This window comes from Trematomus bernacchii, unplaced genomic scaffold, assembly GCF_902827165.1.
Source record: "Trematomus bernacchii unplaced genomic scaffold, fTreBer1.1, whole genome shotgun sequence".
Lineage (NCBI taxonomy): Eukaryota > Metazoa > Chordata > Actinopteri > Perciformes > Nototheniidae > Trematomus > Trematomus bernacchii.
In genome coordinates, this window is record NW_022987851.1 from 6,190,723 (window position 1) to 6,214,395 (window position 23,673).

General features: G+C 38.9%; 1 protein-coding gene across 1 annotated transcript in view; it reads right to left on the reverse strand.

The window, feature by feature from the left end:
- The window catches only part of tenm4 (teneurin transmembrane protein 4), a 147,531-nt gene extending 140,685 nt beyond the window's left edge, over positions 1–6,846 (reverse strand). The window contains exon 1 of the mRNA XM_034113348.1: positions 6,680–6,846. The gene's annotated coding sequence lies outside the window, so the exon portion shown is untranslated. The remainder of the gene's footprint in view (positions 1–6,679) is intronic.
- Between the last annotated feature and the right edge of the window lie 16,827 nt (positions 6,847–23,673).

Sequence of the window (23,673 nt, forward strand, 5' to 3'; positions counted from 1 at the left end):
GATTTATTTATTTTTTAGAGATCCACTATAACAATAAATATAACTCCAAGCTGCATATCCATTTAACACGTGAACAAATATAGTTCTGTAATCGTCCATCTGGATAAAAATGGAAAATATATAAATTAACCTCCCAAAAAATGATCTCTTTAATTATAGCTAACAGCATATAGGATATCCGGTTAAATAGTGTTACTGCCTGGCAATACAGTTTAAGAAGTGTATAACTCCAAGTACCAAGACAAGGCAGATGCTGAAAGATGCCAACCTTATCAAAAATATCACTCTGAACACTTTAATGTTTTAAGAGGGGGCTTAATCAGAGAGGAGTAAGATAAGCCTCTAAATATCCTGCACCTTCTCTTTAATGTAGCCTTATTATTTATCCTCTACAGAGCCTCTGTCATAGCAATTACAGCTTACACTCACAGAAACAAATTAGCATGAGATCTTACAAGAAATTCAGCACTGTGAAGTTAAACCTTACAAATGGTCTGTAATACCGAAGAGTAACATTTTAGCTGGCCTTCGCGACTAATGCCTAAAATGTACAACACGGCAACAAATTAATCATGCCTACCTTACAACGCTTGAACCAAAAACATCCATGGTCTGTAATTCAAGATTCACTATTCAAAGGTTTATTGTCATATCATATACAAAACTATGGTGTCATTATGTCATGTGTATTTAGAGTATGAAAACGGCATGTTGTTTGTCCACCTATTGTGACCACTGTCACAGTCCCATTCAATGACCTCCAGATGAAATAAGGGCAGTCAATTTACAGCATATCAAAAAACATTAAAATAAACCAAGATGCGTAATGTGATGGTTATCAAAACGATCATGAGTTTCTTGTGTTAATTAAAGACAGCCCTATACTAGGGCAAAAAGCTACAGTTCAAATAAGTATTGCAACAACTAAATTGTTTTTGTGTTTATTCTTTTATTTAGAAAAGCAACAGATCAAACCCCTTTTTAAGTGATGAGCTGCCAGGCTGCACGATACTGCGGAAAACAGGGACTTCATGGCTGTTTATTAAACCCACCAATCACTGCTGTGATAGGGAGAAATGCTGCATTCACAACTAAGTATGAATAGAAGATCAGTAGATATACATTTTTATGAGCTGCCACCACTCCCCTAAAATCACATTTATTGTTTTGAAAACAGGTAAGCTGGCATTGTGGTACATTCATTGTAAAAAAGAAAAGGGAAAGCTTGATAGTGCCATACAATATTATTGTTCAAAACATTACACAGCCGTGCATACTGCAACCTTACTGTATATGCTGCTTTCCCACTGTAAATCACTAGGGTTCAATTACCTGCAAATTAACTGCCGTTTCACTATCTTGCATAAGATTATCCAGGTCATGATGAAATGCCACAAGGGAGGCTGTTCTGATGGGAGGATTTGAAGATGCAGAAAATATAAGATGCCACTTTGTTAGTCTGATAGCTGCAAGGAACATGATGACTGCCAGCTAAATCGCCCTCTTAATGTGACCTTCAAGAAGTGTTAGGACATCTTATTATTCCTGTCACTTTTTTCAAGTTGAACATGAGTTTAAGTTCAGTCATCAAATTACTAGCTTCTCTATCTGCTGCCCATAGCTGCGGCAGGCCACAGCATGTACACAGCAAGCCGAGTGGGGCAATTTGCTGCAGTGCATTTAACTCTAGTGGTGTAAAGCACATTGACCCGACAGTTGGCCAGAGTCAGTCTGTGAGCAGGAGTTGGTTGCAGTTTGAAATGGTCAGCCTCAATTTCTCTCCATCAGTGGAGAGCTTTTTAGTGCATGATGGGCAATCAAACATACAAGTTTACAAGGCCAGCAATCCCAAATAGGGACTATTAGAGCAAATTATGTGATAATGCTTACTGTGACATTTATTTTTGTGGAATTGCTCTGTTAACTGGCCCCCACAGGTCTCCATGTTAGTTTCACATTTGTCAACCATTTTACTTGCATATTTGATCAATAATCTGACAAATACCAAAAATGTTTCATCAGTCGTACTACTGCTTTCATGTTTGAGCTAGCCTCATCAAAGTTTGATTTATGTCTCTGTAGTGCATGTGAACTTCTGAAAATATGGGGATATTCTGAAAGGAGAGTGTCGGCACCACTTAGTGCACCTGGTCTCGTAAAATAGCCTCATGATATTTGGCAGTTAGGAAACGTGCAAAACAACCATCAGGAATAACGACCCTCCGAAGAGGCTGCCCATCCCATTACAGGTCCAAAACCATATTTAAAAGTGGTTACAAGATACTGTCAGTGTGAAGGCATTGTTAAGCTTTTTACCTCCAAACATCTTGTGATGTATGAAAAAGATTCAAAAACAACTCATATGAATATAAGACCTGGGGTAATGCATGCTGCACACGAAGCAATGTACTTTGTTTGTACTTTTGCAGCCTTGTTGTACTTGCTTTAAAAAACTAAAAAAATGTTTAAGACTGGAGAAGGCCCTGTCATTTAATTCTGGGGTAAGCTAACCTTAAGTATGTGTACAGCTTCTGTAAACAAAGTTACATTTTCAGTTTCACAACTGTCTCTGTAACCCCTCGCATCTGGAATTTAGGCCCAGTTATTTCCCCGCTTCCTGTCTTTTATCTGGTGTTTGCCCTTTGAATAAAACAAATATTCCATGGTCTTGTTTGTCTAAGATTTCAAATATCTGAGGGAAATGCCCTTCAGACATTATTATTATTACATTCGCATAATTCTGAGCATTCCCAGAGTAAGTGTTGTAACTTGGTGATCTTTATGTGTTAGCTACAAAAACAGGCTACAAGTAGCCAGTGGCAAGAGATCGACAGCTGCTACCAATATAGAAGCTGTATTTCTTTAACAACCTCTGTTTTATGTTCTTTTTTTCTTCTGTCCTTCACAAACTAAATCAAGGTTTTGGAGAAGAAAATACCTTTTTGTACCTCAGACAAAATAAAAAACAGATCTAGCAACTGATGAAAAAAAGTCAAAAGTTGTATGTGCTCTCACTTCGCTATCCCCCAGTCTACGGAGGAAGATGTATCTGCTCTAAGAAATACTCTAAAATAATCTGAAGTTATATGGCAGATTTTAAGAAAAAAAACATGAACAGGATAATGCTCTACTGTGGCAGCATTGCGCAGACGAGAATAAACAAAGCAGCCCATGTATGGATAACGAATACCCCACCTGCAGATTGTCATTAGCGCCTACACCAATAAGAGTCATCTTAAAAATTGCTACAGGCATACTACGAACTGTTGGACACAAAGGGAAGTCTGTTGGTGTGTGCCAGGGAGGAGAAATACTACACTGTGTCTGGGGGCTCAAGTGCATAATTTCAACCCCAACCTCACTGCTCAAGTACTTTGTTTGAGTGATTCTGACTTTCAGAGCACCAAACAGGTGTAAGATTGCAGTTCTTTGAAAAATGGATCTGATAGTTTTAGAGAGAAAAAAAGCGAACACTGCAATTCTCCAGGATTACAGTCACTGGGAAGACAAATCTTTACAACATTTAATCGAGCAGTTATAAAGAGGGCTTAACTGTCATCAAAATCGTAAAAAATGTAATGGGTTTGTTTAGGTATATATTAACCTATTGTATAGGTTTATTATCTTTTTTGGCTAACAACACCAAGGTAAAATGTAATAGAGGGCTGATATGCAAAACAATTGTGTAGCTCTTAAGTTAATTAAAAACTACTCAGCTTTTGTCTGTCACTTTAAAACATTTTGATTCAACATCTCACAAGGAATTACAATTCCTGAGAAGAGTTCCAGCACACAAAACACAACAATTACATTATATTTTAATACCAAGGTCAATTCCACAATGAGTGAAACTAGATGTATCTTCATAATGATGCAGCATAAAAATATTTCAGTTTTACAATCAGAGGTTTCTTTATAAAGATGTATCTAGAGGCAATCCACAAAAGAAATTGCCCACAACAATCAGTTGGTCACTTGGAAACACCGCATGCTTTTGTTTTCTGCCGTGTCCTCAACGTATCGAACAGATTCTGGAGCTGTGCTGGCAACATTTGGATAAGGGGGTTGTGTGTGGTAGTGTGTGTGAGAGATGGGGGGGGGGCAGTGCCCAGCTTTCATGTCCAGTAAAGTGGTGTAATTGTGACAGTTACCCATTAGTTCTATATGTGATAAATCACAAGATGACAGACTGCGGCTTTAACTAAACATAATGCTCCAGGCTAAAAAGGCACCACTCCTTGTGTTGCACTCGATGCTGCTACATTGAAAAGCAGGAACATAAGACTCACTGACAGAGGAACAGGAAAAAATATGTACAATTTCCATGTGAAAATCAGATATGGTAGGTTAACTTTAAAGGCAAAGAGATTCAATTAATGGTAAGTTTTAATGCAAGCCAAATGCTTTAAAGCAAGCCAATGCTGCTTTGCTTATTATATTTAATTTCCATTAACATGATCTTATTTATATTGCCATGATTTTGTCATGCTGAACCAAACAATATCATTGAGACTAAAGCATTTAAAGTACCCATTTCACTCAAAAGCAGCCATTCCCTCCCTAGATGACGGTACAGTTCTCTCAACAATTATTACTTGAAACACACAATATCCCCCTAGAAAACTCCAGAGGGACACTTCATTGTTCTGCCCCATATGCTGCCAACGTTAGTTCAAACACAACAATTTATATTGTTGGAATATAACAAGGTCCAACTGCAACTTATATGTCATCTTCCTTCTTACAGCAATCTGTCCTTTAGAGAATAGCTGTGCGTTGAGTTCACAATGAAACAACACAAAGGCAAAAAGACAAGCAACAGATTTTTCATCTGTGATCACAAAGGCAGGGTTATTTCCCCCCCTTCTCATGCAGAGAACTAGTGCTGAGGCTGCTTCTCAGAGCTCATCAGCACGACAAAGACAACAGGGAGAATGCAGCCTTGTTCTACAAAGGTTAACCTCGGCGGGACCTTACAACTTCAGACTTTTCATTTGATGACTCTCCCAAACACTTGCCATGCAGGATGGAGGGGCCTCAGGATTCCCTTGGATTTAACCTCTAATATATGAGGTCACGCAACCTGCTATGCCCAATGACGGCACTTGTAAGCTTTGTTATTTGCAATAAGCTCCCACACAGAGAGATTTTTTTCTAATGGTTCTGAAGTCTGCAGCATGCCTTGGGAACATTTGGAATACAGACAAAAAATTACTTTTTCAATTTAAATCAAGTCACAAAAGTATTCCTTTGGATCCCAGTGGTGCCAAATAATAGATATTATTGTTTGGGCACAAAGGTATACAAATATTATTTTTAATTAAATGAGGAGTTCACTTTAGTTTAACATTTTACACAACTCTTAAGTATGCTTTGGTTTATTACAGGAGAAATTATCTATGAATAATATTGTAAAGTAGCGTAAGAACAAAATCTACTATAAGTACGAGTTGTTCCCCATCACTACACTCAGAGGTGTGTGTGTCAGTCCTACAACTCGCCCAATCAGATTGCGGAGCTGGTCTAAGCTGTGTATAGGGCCCCAACAATGACTCCCAGGGGTTCTACTCAAGCTTTTACTCCTTCAGTCTGAAATGTTTGTGAACTGCAAAACATTCAAATAGGGAGGTTTCATTATTTATTCCCCTTAACCTAATCGGTTTGATTGTGACCCCATGAGATCATGCAGTTTTTAAGGCTATGCCTCGTTAATTTAACAGGACAAAATCATAAAGAAATAGGCAAATATAATTATGGTTGATCGACTTTAATATGAGACTATAGTTAGTTTGTGATTTATTATTTGTTTGGATGTTGTTAAAACCACAGTACTTCTTGGACCTGTTCGTGAATTGTATTATGCTGTAGCAAAACTATCAGCTGTGCAGTTTTCCTAAGCCTTACAAAGCATTTCTGCATTTAAAACAGCACACACACACAATCCACTGGGTTAGTTCTGCTACACACTAGGCTACTACATCGACGCCACTTCAAAGTTAAATATGGTCTCACCTGTTTTAAAAAAAGGGAGGGGGGCTACAATCCCAATTCCAACCATAATAGATCTACATTTCCTTTATACGCCTTTGAATACAAACAAACGTGTTTACAGTAATGTAACTCTTAGTCTATTCGGACACAGTTATAGAAGATAAGGGCTGTGCACATATTCAATCTTCATACAGCAGGGCACTTTAACCCACCTCTAAATTCAGAAAGCAAGTCCGTACCCGTCCTCGTCCGTTATGTACCCCTCTCACATCATTTAGGACGCGCTGCAGCCATGCCTATTCCTCAGCCTGCTTTGAAAGGCAACTGTGGACTTTTTGATCCCTTACCTAGCTATCACATTCACACAGTTCGATGTTAAGTCGGTCTACGAAACCCTTTAGGCTGCTATAAAACCGCCGAGCAGGTAGCCTACCGTGCTGCGCCGTTCACGAAGCCCCGTTAATCTCTCACTGTCCGAGCAATAACATGCGGGTAAATGGGCAGTTTTGTAAAATAAAAGACAGCTTAAAAAAACGGTGCAAAATTAAAAAAAAACAAACGTAGTAAACTGACCGCGGCTTCCTACATCAGTTCCCCGTATATATGCGCTCCGCTACTGCATGATGCTTGTGTGCAGCTGTTTTTTTTTCTGCAACACTGACAAAAATCACAATAAAATGAGCCTTACCATGCTGAAGACGCATCCAATGTAGCAGGCCGGTCCCGTTGACAATTCACAAATATAGTCTGAGATGCCCCCAAAAAGCCCTTATGCTTCTACTTCGTCTCCTTCTCGGTCTTCTTCCCTCCCTTTCGTTTTGATAGTACCCGGAGCAGGCGAGTGTATTTCCACTGTGCACGACACGGTACGGCAGAGGAAAAATCCTCCTCCTCCTCCTCCTTCTGCTGTTCCAAGGTGCTGCTGCTGCTGCTGCTCACAGCGCTCTCAGAGAACCACACATGGGTGAGGGAGGAAGCCGTACAAGATGCCCATTAGCACGCAGACCTAATTGAACGGCGTGAAAATCCTTCGGGAGAAATATGTGAAATAGTCCCCGGACACACAGTGGGAGATAAGGTGACTCGCCAGCCGCTGTGCTGGGGAATGACAGGCGCCGTGGTCCCTCACGATTTACAATTACGAGTTCAGAGCAGGGATGAGTGTGCGACTGTGCGTGGTCGCCCCCTTCGGTACTGAGCCATAGCCTCTTCAGATATCTGACCGTTTCGGTTTTTCCTCTCCTTTTTTTTTTATCATCTGAAACAAATAGCTTTCAAAATCATCTTAAAAGGAATTTCAATTTTTCAATTCATGATTGAAAGAAACCGTGTCATACAAAGTCAATGTTTGGATGGCTAGGTCAAAACAACTATATATTATAGGCAGCTACATTTTTCAAAAGAAACTAAAGCAATTACTTACATTCTGACAAGAATATGTTTTAGAATCTCAAAGTGCATTCATATTTAAATGTAAGAGACGTATTTGTAATGTGCTTCAAGTGTACAACTTGTTTATTAATTATATAAAAAACATGTAGGCACATGCTACATCTGCCTGATATTAACTTTGATGTTTAAGCAATTTTCTATTCATCTTTTTTCTGTAACTTTTTTAGTCAAATATTTTTACAAGAATAGGTTTTAGCCTTAAGATTGAATATACTTTCTGTTGTTTTAGTTGTCTGAAAAGAAAACTAAAATGTGCAAGTATACAACTAAACAGTTTAGCATTTGACAATATGCCCAAGGGTTTTCCGTAACCTCTGCTGTAACATCTGACACTAGAGTTTGTTAGGTTATCGAGGAAAAAGACCATCTGTCTTGTTCCATCTGACAACACTTTTGTCTGGCCAAGTCTATACTAAATCCCTTGCCATATACTTATCTCCAATTCCTAGTTTCTTCTTGAGGGTTAAAAAGACTGGTCAAGAGATCCTGGCCCTGGAAGTGTGTTTGGTCACCCAGAGAACAAGAGAGGGGCCATGTGTGGCCTTTAATTCACTGCATTGTCTGCCAAAAGCTAATCTTGGCCAAACTCAGAGTCTTAACGCTCACGGGCTGTGAATGGACTAGTGAAAAGTTAAATATGCTTTCAAATGTAAAACTGAAGACTGGTCTGGTATTGTGGTCGTGTCTTTGTTGGAATGTGAGATTTGCCGTTGACCCAGGCAACAGGAGGAAGGTGCCCAGTTGCAGTTTGAGAAGCTGCATTCAGGCTCACGCTTGCAAGTGGCTTTTATTCAGAGTTTATGCACAACTTTTCATGTGGCCAAATGTGCAAAAAATAAATTGATGCAGGTTATGTTTTGAAGATCAGCATTTGACAGAGACCAAAAAAAAGAGCTAAAAGGGATCAAATATTGGACATCAATGTGCCCGATGGCCCCACACATGACTCCAAATGATTGATAAGGATGCTTGTTCTTGCTAGATAATTAAATAAGCAACTGTTCATTGTTTTGCCATATGAACTTAAAAGGTGATGATATTACAAAGCTGTGTTAACTGATTGTTCTCGCTGCCTCAGATGGCCAAAAAAAACAGTTTTTAAGGTTTTTAAGTAAAACAAAAATGCAAAATGATTGCTCTCTATGGTGGAACCAGGCCGCTGCAGGAGCAAAGACTAATAAGAAAAAGCACAAAAATAGAATATTTATAAAAAATAAAACAATCCTTTAAAATGTACAGCGTACAGTTAAAACATTGGCAATACTGCATCTAAGAAGTTTGTTCTTTCAACAGCAGAAACTAGCAGGCACTTGGAGAGTACCGACCTCTGCCAACACTCAACATTACTCCTGTCACTTAATTTTTGATTCATTCTTCAACTATCCCCTTAGGCTCTTGAATTAAGTCTGTATCTCCATTAGTTTCAATATTTCAGTAGTTATGGCGACAAAATATACTGTTCTGTCTATTTTAAGTCCTAAACCTAGACCTGAAGATGCCCTGCTGGCTGGCAGAACTACAGTACAAACAGACGTTAAAAAAACAGAGGCGGTAGAACGACTAAGATGAATAAAATATGTGTTAGGAATATGGAATCAGAGCTCTCTGAAATAAGTTTCAAATTGATCCAAAAGACAAAACACAGAGCTTTGCATGTACGAATGTAGTCATATCTCTGTGTACAGAGCTGTACAGATGTTCTCATCAAAACTCCAGATGGAGATACAGTACCTGTTCAGGAAAACGACCACTGTGTAATCTGATTTTGCATGGTTGTCTGCTTTCATAATCACTGTCATAATAACAACCTGCTGTACATTATATATGGACGGAGCCATCATGAACAAACATATTTAAACTGTGTTACTGAAGGTCCATATAAGATAGTGGACTTATCAAATCAATGATATTCAAACCATTCTGTATAATTTGAGTTGATGTGTTTATATAAATTATAAACTAAGGCTATCTATCAATCACAAAGTTGTTTATAAATAGCATATTGAAGATTTCAATCTGTTTGGAATAAACTTACTAATAGTGGCTATGAGCTGGTGAAATGTCAGTCTGCAGCACTGTGTTCTGGCAATAGTCAGAGAAGGAAATGTGTTTTTTTCTTTTGAATCAAGGCTTAGTGCTGGGACTCAAATTATATGCCCCATAAAACTCTTAATTAGGGAATGCTTGGCTATGCTGTACCCCAACTCCCTGTCTTCTTTTTTCTTTTCACTCTACTATTTTTTGATGTTTGTAAAGCATGGGAAATATTTAGAATCTTATCTACTACAGCAGAACTTATTTATATTTATATATATATATATATATATATATATATATATATATATATATATATATAAATAACATAGCTAACAGATGACTGAAAAGTTCTTAAATATTGCCATCCAGCCAATAATAAACATATATGATTCATAAATGACAGTACCTCTATGGTGAGTCAGATTCAGTGCATCAGTGTCAAAACAGTGGAGGCTGATTTTATGTCTGTGAGCAAGAATGCAAATAACAGTATACGGTTAACAACTGCCACAATATGTCAGTTTGAGCAGAACTGACCTTAATGGTTGTAAGAAAAGAAAATAAGAGCACAAGTTATGATGACACTGAAATGAAAAGGACGCATACTACTGCACAGAAAATCGAATTTTAAAGACGTTCCATGTAATAAGTATTATATTAGGAAGGATTGATATAAATAAAAAAAGCAGGCAGCTCTCAACAATGTTAAGCTTTTAGCTTTGAAACCAAAATCGTTCAGATTATTTATATTTAGTTTTTGATCAAAACAAAAAACAGTTCCTTCAAGACTGAGTGAAAACAACACGTTAGATGAAGGGAGAAGAAAAATCCTCTGTGTGTGACCACCTAGGATCTATGAATAATAATAATTATACTTGTGAAATGTTATGGCATTTAGCAATGTCAACTGACTGACATTTGGAATTTATATTGGAATTCATTTATTTGGAGTTTACATATAAAAAACGAATATATCAATTACATTCTGCTATTAAACTTATATAGCCTCACCATTTACCAACTTCAAACGCATATGTCTTTGTTTTTCCAGTTCGGCACTAGCAGCATTATAAAAAATAACTTTATTTAAGGTTAATGTACAGCTACACTGTGGTGATCAATTGGTTTTACAGTACCACAACCATCCTCTTTGAGTGAATGGCAAGACTTACGCCCAAAATCTATGGAGCTAGCTGGTGTTCGCTATCTATTTGCCTAGTTAGCTAGCTTACCTTAACCATCCATCTAACAAGCTACCTAGCAAATGTTAGCTATCTAGGTAGCTGTCGCTTACAACTTAATAACAGTTTATTCAAAATCTTAAAAACTGTTTATTTGGAAAGTAAATGTTGACGAAGCTGGCTTGGCGATGCTATACAAATTATTAACAACACATAATTCGGCAATGTGGAAGTTTGCTGGAGCCGGCGAAGCGTAAGGTGAATACTTACCTGAGGCAACAAGTAAGTGATGTATCGTTCATTGCTGTTCAGCATCTTATTTATAACACCCTGGTTTACTCTAAATCACCTTTCCAGCTCATTAGTCTTAATGTGGGAGAGCATTTGGACTTAAAAAGTTTGGTAGACTACTATTAGAGAAACTCTCAGCTATGATAAACTGCCCATTATTCTTTAGCCCTATTCTTAAATTGGCCACTTAATAGCCACTTGGCCTGAGCAGACTTTGTAAATTCCGCCCTTGTTTAGGGCTTACATTTCATTTAGACCTACCGCCTTGGTGATGGCCAATTGCAGTGCCGCTCAAGAAAACCATTTTAAGAACCCATCTCTGTTTTGTTTTTCTATTCTCTCAAGATCATTGTGTTGACAGCAAGTGAAATATACATTTGAATTCCAACTGCTTGTTTGTTTTCTTTCTATATTAGCATATCAGTTTGAGGATTTTTCTCATCAAATTGCCAAGCCTTCTCCAGCTTCCATTACAACTTTCTTGCATGGCAAACTTTCACTACAGTTCTTCGGCTTGTCAGTTCAAGCTATTCCCCTCGAACCGTAATAGGATCAGGGCTCGGAGCTGCTTCCACATGATTGATGAAAGATTAAAAGGATTGTTGAGATTGAAGGCACATTTAGCTCCCTGCTGAGGTCCAATTTCTTGTCCTTGTGCTGGCAGTAGGGCTGCCACCATGCAGATGAGATGATCACTGCGGTGAATGACGATTATTTGAAATGGTTGTGAGAAAGTCTGAGAGACATGCCAACAGGGACAAGAAAGCAATCATTTGTAATCAGACCATTCTTTTCTTCAGGAGAACTTGTGGTCTTAATGCTCGTAGGTGTAAGGTAAGAAAATAAGACTTTGAAAAGAGTGAAAAACAAGAAAAGAAAAAAGACTTGTTGGAAACCAAAGTGGTTGAACCATGTTTCATGGGATAGTCGACTTACTATAGTGTAAATTCCTTCATATTAAATGTCCACATGCATGTTTTGGTCTTGGTAATATTTGTTTTTAAAGTGTAATAATGTAGCCTATTATATCATACGGTAAAGCTAGGTTTAGTCAAATAATTAAGTATTGCATTGTTAAAATACATTTAATGAAATAGTAATGCTATGCAATTTGTTCTTCTGGATCACCCATCTAAAGTGTCATTGTCCTATTTTATTCACAAGCCAATGTACAGTGGACAGGCAGACTGTTTTGGTTGCTTTGTTAAAATGCAACACCTATAGTACGTCGCATGACAATTATGAACATGCGCACATCATAGATGAACTATGTCACTGTACCTACACCCCACAAGTATACAAATACATGATGGGAAAAGCATGTTTGAAACAAATAAACAGACAAAATATATGATTACAGAAAGGCAAAACAGTGACAGCAAATATATACATCTCTGTTCTCCAATAGGGTATCTATAGCAAGTTGAACGTGTAGGAATCCTTTAAAGCAGGGGTGGGGAACCTTTTTCCTCTCAAGGGCCATTTCAATTTTTTCAACATCCTCCGAGGGTCGTACAAATTATTGACCTCTGCTTGAAAATACTAAAATCACAGCCCATTCATTTGGCCTTTCTTTCATGCTGTGCAAAGAAAAAGCAACCTCTTAATCCAGATATCTTACCATGACTCGCGTATGCATGCACGTGCACGGTTGTGGCATGACCACCAAAACAGAAAGATATGGACACAAGATGTGTGCAAATGCATTTAGTTTCCTATCCATGTGAACATGATTTAAGTGGGGGGGTGGACCTAACCTCCTCTAGGGGGGTCCGGGGGGCATGCTTCCCCGGGAAGATTTTCTTTTAAATGTTGAAGTTAAAAGCATCAATCTGGTGCACTTTGAGAGCAAAATGGAGAGATCTATGGATACATCTCTCAACATCCACATGAAACAGAACTGTAAGCAGATTTATTTTTTCTTTATGGATATTTTACTAATCACTCCCCTTTCAAACTGTATTCTTGTTTATTAATAACAACTTATTTTTTACTGTCATATAGTATTTTATACCTGTTCACTTTATTCTCTTGTTTTTTTATAACTATAATGATCATATAAAGATGTGCCTTTACCTCACTGGTTGTAGAAAAAGCGTCTTATATTCGTTAGCATAGCTAGCTAACCAGATGCTAATAACAACAAAGTTATTGACTGTATGATCAGTATGACAGATGAACAGATCGCCACTGGGATTACAACTAAAGATACAGCCACGCAAAAACTGCGGCATGTGTACGGCTCCTTATGGATACTGCAATTTTTGAAGTGCCGGAGTGGCGTTACGGTGCTCTCCGGCAGCACTACACCACGTGATGACACGTTAGGCTCGTGTTGTGTTCAAGGACCCTGACCTTGGCCAGGAAAAATAGGCAATCGCTTGTTTAATTATTTTGCGGTCTAGATTTCTTTAATTTTTTTAAAGTAGGATGTTCTCAGTTGGTGCATGATATTAAGAGGGGTGTAACATAGCTTAAGCACACTGAAGTGTCATCCAGTCATTACTTTTGGAAAGACTAAATTGAGCAATTTATTAAAGCTTTTATTGACTTTATAACGCCTCAACATATTGCACCTTGCGTGTCAATGTGGGCACATTGTGCTGCGCGTGATGACTAACGCATTGACTTATTCAACTGAAACAGGAACACTGGGTGAGCTTTGCCCTTGAAATTCTGTCATCCCTGTGACCTGAGCCATTTCTCTGTGGAGGCATATGATTAGTGGCGGCCAACAGCGATGACAACAGCATGTCCGTCAAAATGAAGTTGCAGCTCAGCGCCCTGCCCCTGTTGTCTTAATATGAGCTGAAGAGCGGTGTCAGGGTCAAAGGTCAATTCCCTTATTCAGCAGTACATTAAGTAATTGCCTGAGCAAACTCATCACAACAGACATGTATTACAACCCAGTCTCACGGCATTTCGTGTTATAGTCACGACATTTAAAGGGGACCTATCATGCAAAATGCACTTTTGTACGTTATACATGAATATGTGTCCCCGGTGTTCCAGGGAACTCACCAAGTGTCAGAAAACACAACCCTCTCTATTTTCCTCCATACCCAAATCTCTAAAAAAGGGGCTGCAACGGATCTGATAAAAACTGATCCAGATTTGAACACTGTCCTGACGTCAGGACAGTGGCGCTACGGCTATTGGGCCAACTTTCCACCTATCAGGGGAATGTGGGGTTGGGCCACGGCCGGCCATTGCCGCTCGAAAGCGCTGGAGACGCTGTAGTACATATGCCAGGCCTGTAAGTGGCGCTGTAGTCTGCCACAAAAGCAGCGAAGAAGACTTCCCGCGCATGGTTACCATGGTTACCCTTCTGTTTATTCTCCGCTGTGGATTTTTTTCTCCCTCCCCGAGGCAAGCGTTTGCTCCTCCTGCTGCTTTAATTCAATGCAATCCCTCCCCGTCGAGGCAAGCACTGTAATTCTCTCTGGTTAGTCCACCAGAAGATGACAAACACCCACCTCTCCGCCTCTTCCAAGGAACGAGGGGACCGTGCAGCAGAGTTTCAGTTAGGTTTTCTTTCGCCGGTCAAGATGTCCGTTAAAGTTTAAATCTTCCGGACAAAATTAGAAAAGTGCCGGTCAAAGGTCTTCTTTGTTATTTATTGAGCTTTAAAACAAATTAATAACGACTCTATATAATAATTAGGGCTGTCAAGTTAACGCGTTAATAACGCGTTAACGCAAAAAAAATTAACGCCACTAATTATTTTAACGCGATTAACGCATGTGTATTTTTTGTCCTCGGCCGCCGTAGTTTCAGAGCGCATCGAGTGTAAAACACCATCTACAAGCTGATGCTGACAGCCCCGCTCCTGCTGCCCGCTTGTGGCAGACCACACTTCCACACTCACCGGCAGGCCCGGACTGGCCATCGGGAGGACCGGGAGGGTGTGTGTATGTGTGGCGCGAGTGAGGCACACCTTACGTGTTGTTGTTAGCATCTGGTGCTAGCTAGCTGAGCTAACGGATATAAGGAGCTGTTTCAATGAAAACAGAGGAGCGTCATTTCGCCGACAACTGCGCCGAGCACTTGACTTTATGCAGGTAGCCAGACAGCACACTCAGCACGGATAGTGCGCGCAACACAGCTCATACACACAGGCATATATGCCTTGAGCTGCACATAGCTCCAACGATCCATCACAGTGTCTCCACATTCTCACACACACACACACACACACACACACACACACACACACACACACACACACACACACACACACACACACACACACACACACACACACACACACACACACACACACACACACACACACACACACACACACACACACACACACACGCACACTATTGTATGAGAGAGGTTCTAGGTTGAATTGAGGCGAATATTTGTAATGTTCAGAGGTTGTTGTGTTTAATATTCATGAGAATATTTGTCATTGTTCAAATGATAATAAACAAACATATAAAGCATAGTTGTCCACTCATATGTTGATAAGAGTATTAAAAACTTGAAAAATATCCCTCTAAGGTACATTTAGAACAGATAAAAAATGTGCGATTAATTTGCGATTAATCGCGATTAACTATGGACAATCATGCGATTAATCGCGATTAAATATTTGAATCGACTGACAGCCCTAATAATAATATAATAAAACACGGAGGACGGAGATCTATTTTTCTCCCCCTCTTCTGACTTGATCAGAGCACGCTATCCTCTCCTGCAGGGGGGCGTGGTCAGCTGCAGCTCACAGAATCAGCCCCCTGCAAAAACAGTGCTGGAAAGAGCAAATGGAGCGAAATGAGGCATGGCTAAAATGCATGATCTGTTTGGTATTTTGAAAACAGAAACGTATAAATATACCTTATATAGGTATGGCCCTACAATATATCATTTAAATATAGCATGATAGGTGTCCTTTAATCTATTCATTCGTGTTCACCAACACGATTTTCCCCTTTTTTTCGTGTCACACAGAACGATTTTAAAAGCAATGTATTTCTATTGGTAGTATGTTTCGTGCCTGCACCACATCATTTTGTCCGGTCGGGTCTTGGAAGACCGGAAGCTGTGTGGTTCATAAAAACATTTTCTTTCTCAATATCAAGCCACAATTATTGTTTTTATTTTAAATCGTATAATGTCTGACTTTTTTTTGCCGTCCGTAAGGAAAAGAAATGGGGCTCAGAGCCTCAGAATACTGAAATATGTATTTTTCTAATTTGTTACTCAACAATAACACACAATTATCCTTGTTTTTATTTATTTGTTTAATTCTATAATATCGGGCTTTTTTGCCGTCCGTCAGGAACTGAATTTCAAAATAAAGTCACCGGAAACAGACGTAGGCGATACACACCCACTGAACTGATTACCCAAGATCCTCAGCTATGGTTGAAGCTCGGTGATTGGATGTTTTAGCCGCAATGCACGTTGGGATATGGTGTTTATGCGATATGAAATAACTATCAACAGAATTGCGTTGCCAGGCAACAGCTTGGGGTGAAAACAGTATTTCCGGTCTCGAAGTTTGCATAGTAATCTGCAGTACTCATCAACTAAAAACATCAGTTTATCCTTGTTAATTACACAACATTGATTGGTTTAAATTGTGTACAATGCTTTTGTGTTTTCCCCCTTCGATTCGGAGAAACAAATAGTTTTTTGGGAGTTTAGGATGGCCGAAGACACTACACTACCCATAATCCTCAGCTATCGTTTGGGACTACAGTCCCTTGCTTGACAAACCCCGTGATTAATCTTCAGGCTCTGTGATTGGATGTTGGAGTGGCAGTGTGCCAAGGTTACGCCGAGCGTCAAACAGCTCTATGAAATGGAATGAAACCACGGCAGACTATCCAAAACTGGACTTGAACGGGATGAACAACTTGGGTCGCAGGTTCCTCAACAGTGCATTACAAGACATCTATCAATATGTGTGTATGCCTCCACCATTAAACTGTCATATTCTGCACATTTCTTATACTATCTATATACATCTTATAAGAGTATAATTAATATGTATAATATCAGTTAAAATAAGTGCTTCAACATAGTTAACATTGCAGGAAAGCAATATATTAGACACTAAGTACTTTGTCAGGCTTATATTATATCTGTAGATACCCCCAAAGCTTTTTTCTTATTTAAAATAAGACCTTAACCTAAAGTATTCTTTAATGTTTAAATAAAGGTTAATTACATTACATTACATGTTACTTGTTAGACGCTTTTATCCAAAGCGACTTACATACTCAATACTGTGGGCAATCCCCACAGGAGCAATTTGGGGTGAAGTGTCTTGCCCAGGGACACAACGACATGCTGACTGCAGTGGGGTTTGAACCTGTGCTCCCCTGATCCGAACACCAACGCACTAGGCCACTGTGCCACACAGTTTTTCTGTTTTGTACATCCGGCACTAAACTGTTTTATTGTAGAGATCACTTACAGTATCTTCTTGATATTTGATATTCTATATTTCTATCATTGACCTTCTACTTTCCCCCTATTTTGTATGTACTCTTAATATTTTTGTCATCAAATATAACATTCAACAAAAAAATTACGTGCTTTAACCACTAGGCGGTGCGGGTTAAAAAACGGTCAAGTTTAAAGTGTTAACATAACAAATGATGCGTTGTATTATTACTGTAGGACACTTATGTATGTATAACATCTGAAGATGTGTAGTTTTATTCATGTTTTCACATAATTTTACAGGATATTGCTATATTATTTGACATGTTTTACTTCTACACATTAATATCTGATTTGTAAAACATCACAGACAGAAAGGTATATCCCTCATTTAAATGGTAAGCTATTGAAATTCTGATTCCATAGATGTGTCTCCCATCACCCAAATCCCCTGACTATTCTCTCAACTCAGTATTTACATTCTTTAATTCAGAGTAAATCAATAATATCTTTAAAAACGACAAGTCCCTGTCTATCAGCTGTGCACCGCTACCTATCTACCAATTGGATCAAATATAAAAGTCAGCCAAATTAGTATTGATACTGCAAGGAGACGTATTGTGTGAAGAGAAATTGAAGATGTTGTTTAATTGTTGATATATTTATGATCCACGTCACGTATTCAGTTTCGGTGGCAGTTCTTCCAGTTCGTCCACAGGTCTTCTAATCAGGGCTCTATAAATAAAGAACTACGGCAGATGTGTAATATTTAATGCAGCCGAACCGTGTATTACAATACCGTTAAGTGATGACTTTCAAAGAGAAAAGCAAGCACACTCGGAATAAAGTATTATTCTTTTTTTTTTAATGTTTTCGGATTTCATATCGCATTAACACCATATCCCAACGTGCATTGCGGCTAAAACATCCAATCACCGAGCTTCAACCATAGCTGAGGATCTTGGGTAATCAGTTCAGTGGGTGTGTATCGCCTACGTCTGTTTCCGGTGACTTTATTTTGAAATTCAGTTCCTGACGGACGGCAAAAAAGCCCGATATTATAGAATTAAACAAATAAATAAAAACAAGGATAATTGTGTGTTATTGTTGAGTAAATAACAGTGTGTTATTTAGAAAAGAATAACAAATTAGAAAAATACATATTTCAGTATTCTGAGGCTCTGAGCCACATTTATTTTCCTCACGGACGGCAAAAAAAGTCAGACATTATACGATTTAAATAATCGTGGCTAGATATTGAGTAAGAAAATGTTTTAAGAACCACACAGCTTCCGGTCTTCCAAGACCCGACCGGACAAAAAGACGTGGTGCAGGCACGAAACATACTACCAATAGAAATACATTGCTTTTAAAATCGTTCTGTGTGACACGAAAAAAAGAGGAAAATCGTGTTGGTGAACACGAATCAATAGATTAAATGTCGTGACTATAACACGAAATGCTGTGAGACTGGGTTGTGTATTAACATGTCGTCCTAAGCAGAAAATACCCATAGCATGTCATTACATATGACATGAATAGTAAAGTAGGCTTATTTTGCAATAAGTTACGCACACACATATACAGGATTTGACACTCATTAATACGCTGAGGTGGAAATAGTTCTGTTTACTTATAGTTATTCCTATGATTGAGTCCACACATATCTAGCGACGCCTGAGCCAGCAGCTAGCAGCTAACAGCTAACAGAGCTAATAGTGCTGAGAGGGGGAACCTGGGATTGGTTGATGTGTTTCCCCGACAACGGCCTTGTCAATGGTAATCGTCAGTATGACTGCATTGCAGAGTGACGATGTAAACTCTCCACAACGAGGCTACCAACCCGGCTAACAAAACAAGCACAGAGAAGCTCCAATTACAACAACACACAGTGAGTGTGACTTTATTATCTGCTCAGGTCACCTTCACCAGGGTTGCCAACTCTCACGCATCTGGCGTGTGACACACGCTTTCACTCTCAATCTCACGCTCTCACGCTGCCCAAACTATTCTCACGCCAAAAATAAGAATACGAAGACGAGAAACGGTTTTGAAAACTTTTCTCACGTAGTGATCGTCTTCTCAATAGAACATCTTTGATAATGTATTCTGGCCAATCAGAATCACGATAACGGCGTGGTGTTGTTGCAGGAAGTCCCGACGGAGAATACTTTTGCGGTAGTACATCTCTATACATCGATACAACATTACGTGTTGATAGAAATCAACACGTAATGAAATAAGACCCCACGGTTTGATGATTGATAGGTGTGTGGGCTGTCTTTCATTTTGACACACAGAACAATGGGGGCTATCCACCCTTATCCACAATGTAAAGTAATTCACACAGCCTCTTCTGTGAGGAGCAGCACTGCTGCAGCAGGTTCAGCTTTCAGAACAAAGTAACAAAAAACTAATATGGCATTCATTTTTTTAAATGTGTAGTAATAGATTTATTTATTTTTCTTCTCAAGAGAGTACCAGAATGTGTATTTTATGTTAGTATTTAAAAAATTCTCCTGGGGGAGAATCCCCCCAGACCCCCCCTGCAGGGGTCAACTCTTTCACCTGTGGGGAAATTGCAGTATTGGCTCCAGGTCGCCCTTTTTATTTACTACAAGACAAATGTGCCTTTTTATTTCATACAGTTCAATTTGGATTGAGACAGGGAAATAATCTAAACCTCACGCGTGGCGTTTCACTGTCAAGGGGGGAGCGTGTATGTAATTACATTGCAAATACTGACTTGAGCCCCACCACTGTATGGGTTAGCCCTACCATAGATTACCCAACAAAAATACTCTGGAGCGCATGCGCAGATCTAAGATCCAGTAGAAATGATAAAAAAGTAAAAGTCTGCTGCTTATTGTTCTACTAGGCCAAAATAGAGTCAAAGAGTATATGAGAGTGAGAGTGTGTTAATTAATATATTTGGCAGTTTGGAGTAAGTCTGTAGATTTGTTTGTGTGTGTGTGTTTCATGTATAGGCCTCTCACGATAATTAATATTGTTGGATACATTTTCCCGGAAATTATTGCGATAAACGATAATATTGTCGGCACCGTTGTATGACCATTTTAGACCACTGACATAATGATAATATATAATAATAATTCAAGTACATCCTTTCAAACTGCTAGTCACATCCTCATGTAAATGGCAATTTATCGAGGTCAGAAAAGTTATCGAGTTCATTTTTATTTATCGTACGATAAGTCAATTAATTGCTTATCACGACAGGCACACAATAAAACAGTGGAAACAAACATGTCTGACTTTCATTAGTGAATGAAACTTTGTGCCCTTTATAGTCTGTGTCCATTATTGTGTATTTGTATATATTGTATATATATCCTATATATATGCTAAGGTCCCGCTGCTGACACGATAGCAGTCATTTCGTGCGCATATGTGTAATTAAACCGAATTAAACCCATGATATCAAAATCTCACTCCAGCCAGGTACCCAAAGTTGGCAACCCTGCCTTCACTATATCTTTACATAGAAAATATGTTTTTCTTATGCTAATGCTTTGAATGTCATATATAAGGAGAAGGCTATGGACTTATAATCACTTTAATGTTGCAGCTGGTAAAGGAGAAGATTACTTTTGTTACTTTACCGCTGGAGAGCTTGAACACTTTACCAAGGGATCAGCACGATAAATGATTTGTTGATTTGAGTGTGCATTATTAAATCTGAATCCCTTCACAAATACAATACAATTGCTGATGCCGTGAAGCACTGCAACCCAATATTTTTATTTCGCCAAAGCTGTTTTTAAAGTAACCGTACTTCTTAGCGTATTTTAGGGACTGGACATCAGTTCTGTGATCAGAGAGCCCTTAGCAACGGTCTGCTATCCCTATAAGCGGTCTGCTATCGAAAAAGAGCAGACTGAATGTCCAAATTGTCCAATCAGAATTGAGTATTCAACTCAGCTGTGTAATAAATGAGTAATGAGTAAGTTACTGATCACCACTTTACATACGTCATCATTAAAAAGTGCAACAATAATTGATTTGGTTCTTATCCAATTCCCTTCTACTGTAGAAAAAAAGACAATTAAACCAGAAGATCTCCAAGCAGAGTGCTGCCTCATACAGAGGTAGAGAAAAAGCCCTTGATGAGTTCATGGTGTATGATGTGGATATGAATGTAATCAGGATTTCTTTGCTTGGATCCCACTCTAAAGACCACTCAAAGCTATCAGCTATTATCAGGCAACGAGCAATGTCTGTGGTCTGACCTCATCCACTGCACAGTCCTTCACAAAAAGGCTGGGTTATGACTGGCATACAGGGGAGCTGAGTCGCTGTGCTTTTAAATGAGTGTGGTACGTAACAGAGTCTTTATGCTTGTCACAAACAGCCCATCATTAGTTTTACAGGGGTTGATTTGAGTCACAGCCTGACATATTGCTTGCGATGCCTCTGTCCGTGGACACAGTATGTTTTATGAAGACAGATATTCTAAAAAATACAGTACTGAAGAGAGTCTGTGCAATGTATATAGGGACATGACTTGCACTACATTTGATTCTAATGATGTTGAATTTTATATTGTGACATATTTCATCATGGACTATATCATAGATGTATCAAAAACTATCCATGTCAAATGAATTATCAATATAATTTCACTTAAAATACCTATGCAATGCTAGTCAGTACTCAGTATTCACTGTTCAATCACCATCTTCCTTTTTAAAGTCTCTTTACACTTAAGTAACATATACACAACAGCAATTCATCCACCTTTGACCAGTATCTAGACTTTAGTCTCTAGAGTAACAAATTGCAAACTCCAGTTGGTGGTCATCAGACTTGAAGTTAAGGTGCTAGTATAAAATCTTGTAGCAATACGTTTCAAATGTAACTGAGGTCCTCTAAGGGCTTTCATCTGAATTTAATGACCGTCTCTTTTTCATTCAACTGTAAAATACATTATTTCAATAACAATGTATTTACCGCACGACGTACCTCACCTTACTGTACGTCAAAACCAGTGGCGAGCCGTTAGGGCCCTCTAGGCCCTCTGTGAGGGCCTAAGATATTCCAAAAAATAATATTTAAAAACATTAAAAATATATATATTTTTTTTAAATATATATTTTTTTAATATTATTTTTGTTATATTTTTCATTAGTTTTACCGAAAAAAAACTTGATTTAATAAAATAACATTTCCAAAGAAATAAATCCTTCGAATCTGCCTGTTCAGTCTCTGTTTGAATGTCAGTTACTATAGCGGGCCTCTCTGCGATTCACAGAGGGCCCGCTATAGTAACTGAACGAGAGAGTAATGTCAAATGACAGTACAATTGACCAATCATATCTTCCCTCTAAATGGGTGGGTTTTATTATCGCGGACTTTATGACGAGTTCCGCCCGCTGTGAAACTGTTCTTGTTTCCATAGCAACAACAACTTCCTGTCAACAGCGTGAACTCGCCTTCAAAATAAAAGCATGCCAAATTACACTTAAGACATACAACTGCAATGAAAGTAACAAACACAATGCAATATCATTTTCAATGTCAAAGAACACAAATTGGGTTCACAGGTGTTGTTTTGTGTGGTAGAGGGTCGCTGTCATTGATGCGTTTTGCACCCTGGGCCGTTGTTTTGATATTCCGCTGAAGTATACGCTGTGACGTAATAATGTATTTTTTTCGAAGGAAGGGGTGGGGGTCAGAGGGCCTAGGTATAAAGCTCACGGCTCGCCACTGGTCAAAAGCAAGCGGCAAACTCTGGGGAAGAGCCGGGACGCCAATACGGAAGTGCCACAAACTGCAGTTCATATATTGGCCGATAGGCGATGACTGCAGAAAGGAGCAATTTCCATAGACCCCCATGTTAAAATGCCCAATTTCACAGCAGAAAAAAAACGTTTCTAGCCCTGGCTGCAATACATTTTATTATGTATATAGTTAGATTCCACCTTCATGATTATGGATCTGTGAGTGAATTGTTTTCTAACATGACCCTTTTATTTATATTAGGTCTTAAAGTTTTTGCATAAATTAGGGCGTGGTCACATTGAGTGACAGCTCTGTCAAGTGACTGCTGCTGTTAGCTTCTTGTCTCTCTGCTAGCTGCTCCGTCTCCGTGAAGCTACAGGGACTCTGCCTGCTCTCAGTTCATCCAGGGAACACAACTTGACCCCGGCCGTGTTTGTTTGTTCTTCATGCTTATATATATGGGACTATTGTGACTCGCTCTGCGGTTAAAACAGACGGTGCATGAATGCCGTTTTGCGGTAAGTGAAATTCGAGTACTTTATTTATGTGTTTATGATTTCAATCAGCTACGTAATGA